General features: G+C 39.6%; 1 long non-coding RNA gene across 1 annotated transcript; it reads left to right on the forward strand.

Annotated features, from left to right (window-relative positions):
• The first annotated feature begins 582 nt into the window (after positions 1–582).
• On the forward strand, positions 583–6,078 carry LOC147578996 (uncharacterized). The gene is made up of 3 exons (XR_015253109.1): positions 583–861; positions 1,227–1,400; positions 5,358–6,078. It is a non-coding gene; the product is annotated as an uncharacterized LOC147578996 (long non-coding RNA).
• The last annotated feature ends 391 nt before the right edge of the window (positions 6,079–6,469 follow it).

The raw sequence follows: 6,469 nt of genomic DNA on the forward strand, positions 1-6,469 counted from the left end.
TTTGTCTAAATTGCTTCATTCCCAAACTTGCTCTCTCCCTTGCTTTATTTTCTCCTTGCAACACATCACCATCTGCCACCGGGAAAAAGAATATATTATTTTGATGACATCTCCCATTTCTCCACTAATAGATAAACATCATGGAGGTAGGCACTCATGTGTTTTCACTGTTGTATCCTTTTGGGGAGTGTCCTGAGGTTGAGCTCCTTTCTTGTTTTGTTGCTGTTGTTGTTGTTTTGTTCTGTTTGTTTAACGTTCATTTATTTTGAGAGAGAAAGACAGAGTGCAAGCAGGAAAGGGGGGGAGAGAGAGAGAGAGAGGGAGACACAGAATCCAAAGTAGGTTCCAGGCTCTGTCAGCACACAGCCCGACAAGGGCTCGAACTCGTGAGCCATGAGATCATGACCTGAGCCAAAGTCGGATGATCAACTGACTGAGCCACGCAGGCGCCCCTGAGTTCCTTTCTTGTAATTGCTCTTGGATGAAGGAGATATGCCTCACCAAGGTAAATGCCTTCCCTGGAGAAGCCCCCACTAAGTGACCAGCGAATGAGGCGATGAAGAACCAGACCCCTTCCCACAATCTGCGACAACCATGAGGGGCCATCTAGCTCAAGAGCTCCCAGAAGACAGGCCGAGGCCCTTTGTGCAACCACGTGTTTACAATTCATCTTCTCCCTCTACCCAGTTTTGCTTCTTTCACTTTTTTCTAATTGTTGTTCCTTAGAGTAAACCCAATAAACCTCCTGCAAGCAAATTTCCATCTCAGATGTTCTTTCCTTGGGAACCCAATCTATGCCCACCACCAACAAAAATCATGTCAAACAGTAGGCGCTTCAACAAATATCATTTCAATAACTAGGTAAGTAAATCAATGAATGAATAAACTAGGATAATACAGGTTCAGAACCTGTATTCCGGAGTCAGAAAGATCCTGCATGTGAATCCCCACTCTACCTCTCAATTCCTGTGACTTAGAATTCCTCACTTAACAATTAATTTCCCTCATCCATGAAAGACATTATACCAGTATCTTTCTCAGAAACTTTTTGTTAAGATTAGATGAGAGAAAGCTTCTAAGACTCCCATCCTAGTAAACGGGACATTTAAGTTCTTAATAGATGCTATAAAAATAATCATTACTCTTACTATTTCTTCAAGAAATGTGGCCAACTTCCTACATCAAGAGTTATTTCTTTCTGTCGCTTGATTCAAATCTATTACCAGGTGAGAATATGAAGAAGGAAATAAATGAAGACACTTACCTTCATCATCCCTGGGACAATATACATGAGAGTAAAGATGGGGAACACAAAAACAGTCATTATGGACACAGGTTAAATAGAGTAAATAGAACTATAGTCACAGACTGCTTGATCAGAAAAATAGTGCAATATACCAGTAAGTATTATAATTCTGTTAGGATGGTACTGGACTTAAGTTAGGCTGTCATCTAAGTGATTCTAACAGTTACATATGAAGGAATATTTCAAGATCTCTGGCTAAAGTTTATTCCAGTATTTAATCCCTCGGTGCCATCAGATTCTCCTTCAAATAACTTTTCATCTGTTTCTAAAATTTTAATCTATTGCATCCAGTTTTGGCTACTATACGAATACAGGACCACTGATCTCTGTCTTTTTTGAGTCTCAAATACAGTATTCTAATTAATCAATGAGTTATTCACTGAACCTTGTGCCAAATACTGGACTGGGCTTGAAGACAAGTTCTAATTCACGTTCCTCCTTGCTGTTCTCTGACCTCTTTGGAGGCCCAGAGTCCCTTTCATCTTTTATAATTGTCTCATTTTCATTTTTGTAGATTTTCTTTGAATGAGCTCCAATTTCTCTACAACTCTCATAAATACTTCAGGAAAGGCTTGATTATTGCCAAATATGGGAGAAAGATTACTACTCATGATAAGCCTGTCATACTCCTATTAATATACTCCAGCATAATGTTAGCTTTTAAAAAAATTGCTTTATGCTGCTGAATCATACGATTTGTGTTAAATGATGAGTTTTAAGCCATTTCCCCCTTGGTACTTGAGCACACAAAGTCTTTCTTAAATCAATTGAATTTGTTTTTTTGTTCCTCACTGTACTTTCATTTGAGCTTGGTAAATCCAATCCTACTTTTTCTTTTTAGTTGTTTTTTCTACACTTTCAAGCTGAATTCTCTCTCTCTCTTTCTTTTTTCTTTTTTTTTTTTCCAAAGAATTGGCAATTCTTCCTATACCCTTCCTGGTTTTAATTCAATTCAACACAATAGTTGGCACCTACTATGTGACAGGCATGTGCTAGATGGAATTATGGGCACAGAATTATTAAACATGAGCTTTATTAAGAAGTTCTTAATATTTCAAGTGCCAAAATAGAGAAATGCATGCATTCAGAGGGAGGTCAGTAGGTGGCTTCCTGGTGGAGGTAATGCTAACTTGAACTGCAATGATTAAATAGGAATTAAATAATGAAGAAGACGGGAGCCCAGCATTCCAGGAAAGGGGTAGTTACTATACAATTACAAGTTTAAAGACTTAAGATAGTAAATGTATGGGGAGACTGTAAACAGCTTCTTATCACTAGTATAGAATGCAAGCTGAGGAATCGTAAGAAACTTTATAAACATCATTTCAACCTAAGGAACTAATAAAATATTATCTAATCTTTGGCTGGCCAGTGGTTAATCACCCTTAGTACCATTGATCCTCATTATTTGCAGATTCCATGTTTGTGAATTTGCCTACATGCTAACATTTACCTGTGACCCCAAGACCAATATCCAGGTGCTTTTGTGGATATTCACAAGCTTGTGCAGAGTGGTGAAAAGTTAAGTCGACCAACCCACACATTCCCAGCTGAGGTCCGACAAGATGACTCCCCAACTTTCTTATTTCGGCTCTCCTACTCTAAGCAAGCATCCTTTCTGAGGTCTACTTAGTGCCATGTGCGTTTGTATTTTGTGCTTTGGTGATTTTGCTACTTAACATGGGCCCAAAGTGTAGTCTGCATAGTTCAGGAGCGCTGCAAAGTGCAAGAAGGGTGTGCTGTGATTTCTGGGGAAGATATGGATGTTAGCTAAGCTTCACAATTAACAAGGCTAAACTAATCGGAAGAGAACCCTGTCTCCACACAAAGTCACGGCCGTGCCCGAACTTCGACTTTTCCTCAGTATGGAGGGTAGCTTGGCATTTCGTGATTTCAGCGCATTGTCAGTACTGCCAACCCATGCTTACCTTTGAGCATCGTTGCCAGTGACGTCCTCGAGTGAAAAGTGTCGGCAGGGAATCTGTGCCAACCATGTACAGTTCCACCAAAGTGGGCGTGAATTGCCTTTGTAGATCTTCAGTGAGTCTTTATTGATGGTGACTATAATGGCGGTGACAATGATGACAAAAATGGGCAAATGCTGCACATTCACCTAAAATGAAGCAGCTGCACCCAGACTAGGAAAATACATGCTGTGAGGGCACGTTCAATACAACTAAGTCAATCTGATGCTTAGCAAACTGCTTCTTCACGCACGGCTTTGTACTAGGATCGACCATGGGCAACACAGACTCTGTCCACAGGAAGTTTGCAATCTAGTGGATTTGTGAGGGTAAGACCGTTGTTTACAGTGATGTATATTAAGGAGACATAAAGAGAAGGGATTAAAGTGTTACGGAGTTTTAATGGTGATCAAAATCATACTTGGTAGTGGGGGAAATCTCTAAAAACGCTTACAAGGGAGATCATAAGGGAGATCATGTTTGAGCTAACCTTGGAAAGAACATGGTCAAAGCCAGGAAAACATGAGGCATTCAGAGGAGAAAGCATCCAGCTTGCTTTGAGTGCAGACTCTGTGAAGGTAAGAAGCAAGAAATGTGACTAGAAAAGAAGGCTGCACTCAAATGCAATTGGAAGTGTTTGAGCAGAGGAAAAATAGCAGGAACGCTCCACCTTTGGAAGTGTTATCTTTTGAGAGAGGGCTGGAAGAGGCACGTGAACAGTTAAATCATTCTGGATGCAGATCCTGAGGGAGATTTTGAAGCCCAGGGACAGGTGGCTGCAGGAGTAGTGGAAAGGGGACAGACATGGCACATTTTGTTGCGCCTGCACACACAGGAAGCTAAGTCTTACAGAGCTGAGTTCTACGGGCAGAACGGGTTGATGGTCATAGGAAATTCAGGAGAAGCGCCTGACTGGATTCCATTTTATACAAGTTGAGTTTCAAAGTATCAACAGATACGTAAGTGAAAATACACAAGTGGACACTTGGCAAATTGGGTATGGGTCATGAGAGAAATTGGAATAGGATTGGTTATTTGAAAGACATCTGCTTAAAAAACAGTCTTAAATCCTATAAAGTGAAAATCCTTTCACGAAAAAGTGAAAGCAATCAAAATATGTCCCACATGTAGAAATGTGTATATAAAAATATATAGCATACATACGTGTGTTTAAACGTGTTGTCTCACTGAATTCTCAGTGTAATTTTGTGGGTCAGTTATAGATTGAAAAAAGGGTGGAAATTCTTTCATTTAGAAATCAGGAAGGAAAAACTACCCCCCCCCCAATTAAGGAGAAACGGAAGAAAATGAGGGTGGAGGGTGGTGGAAAGAGCTCTTAAAATTCAAAGGCTCTTTCCTTGTTTTGCCTTAACCAGGTGCCTATTATTTATTTCTTATGTAGCCTGCTAGACTAGGATTCTAACTGGTATTCCTGACTTTCTTTCAGTTCATCAATGCTCCATTCATCTGCTAGAGTGATCTTGAAAACGTTGCTATAATGTTTTGTTCCTCTGCTTAAATACCTACAGCGGTCCCCCCTTTCTTATCACAATGTCAAAGCCCCCTGAGTTCTCATTCCCAGCACCCTTGGCTCTGAGCTCACTCTGGGGCACTTGGCATTGATCAGACCCAGCAATGTAGGTTCAGATCTGTAAAACATTTCTGCTGTTGCTCGTTCCTGACCACAAGCTTACCTCCTCCCAAATACTAGCAAAATCTTATTTAGCCTACAAGTTCCAGATCAAATGTAACGCCCTCAGATGCTTTCTGATTTCCATATCCCAAGCAAATGGTCAGTCCTGTGTTGCCCAAGTAGCCAGCTCAGAATGATGTTGGATTAACAATTCTCGGTGCTCATGGGAATCTGACAGGATTGATTCCTTTGAAGGAATTGCATAAAACTAAGCAACCAAACATAGAATAAGTCTAGGTTTGTTTGCTCACTTTTAAGTAAAATATTAGGACACGTGTAAATTTGAAGCCCTATCTATGTTAATATCAGAGTAAATTTAATTGAAAACTGCCTTGGGTGTATATGAAAGCTACCAAAGTGTAACCAGTGTTTTTTTGTATTCCGTACCACCTAGATTTGCTCAGACATGAAGTATGTTATGAAGAATGGTGGCTTCAGCAAACATTTGCTACAGACAAGGGACTACTTTAATGTACGCCTATTGTGAAAACGATTATAAAGGATGGTTCTTTCAAGCAGTCCTCTGTTATTGCATATACACAATCAGATTATAAACATTTTCTGTAAGGCCATGTTTGAAACAACTCTGTGGATGTGAAGTTATAAAATAACAACAGTGTTCAGTTTGATTCTTTTGGGACGTGACTCAATATGCAGTTTCAGAAGCACAAACTTAACTTCTAATTATTACTCAGTGGGCGTGATCTTAAAGCCCGCCGTCTGCCTATCGGTTGAACTCTCTAAACCGATAAAAGGGTGCTGTATTACTGAAGACACAGCACAGGCAAGAAAAACTTTCAGAGCTTCAAGCCATGAAAATTGCATTTCACTTCTGCCCTTTTAAAAATGTGTATGAGATCCAGCCATAGACAGTCTCACAGCAGAGTCAGCATGCCTTTCCAGGCTTTACTACCAAGCAAGGGTTTTATAATACAGGCAAATTATAATGCAGATATGTATTAAAACTGTTGAATGAGGACAATTTGTACCTTGTACTTTCCAAGAATTTTTCCAAGAGACTTTTGTTTTTTTTTGTTACAGATCTAGGCAAAATTAAATAAAAGTTGATAGCTTGAGGAAACAAACTTTACAAAAGGCAAGCTAATTAAAATATTGCTGAACACTGAAGAAATTTTGACAGATGTCTTATTTCGGCATTAATTCACAACTTCAGACCTTAACGAAAATTCTACTCCGTCTTTTGTTCTTGCCGGTATCCAAACCCTCTCACCCTCTGCTTTGTGTAAAAGTGTTTCCAGGCAACCCCATCATAACTATTGCTTTTGTCTCATACCCTTTGTCCACCTCAATTCTTTTGTCATTTCTGTTACATAGATAGGCAATTCCAACTATACCTTTGCTACTTACGGAACCTATTTGGCATTGATTCATCCTATCTAATCCTATTCTCTCGCATTCATAATGGGTAAAAACATAAAAATACATAAATAAATCTCTCTTCCCCCAAAACTATTTTTGAACCCCTTTCCTTTATCACCTTTATCT

The sequence above is a fragment of the Puma concolor genome, chromosome B4, assembly GCF_028749965.1.
Source record: "Puma concolor isolate L17-30 chromosome B4, mPumCon1.1.hap2, whole genome shotgun sequence".
Lineage (NCBI taxonomy): Eukaryota > Metazoa > Chordata > Mammalia > Carnivora > Felidae > Puma > Puma concolor.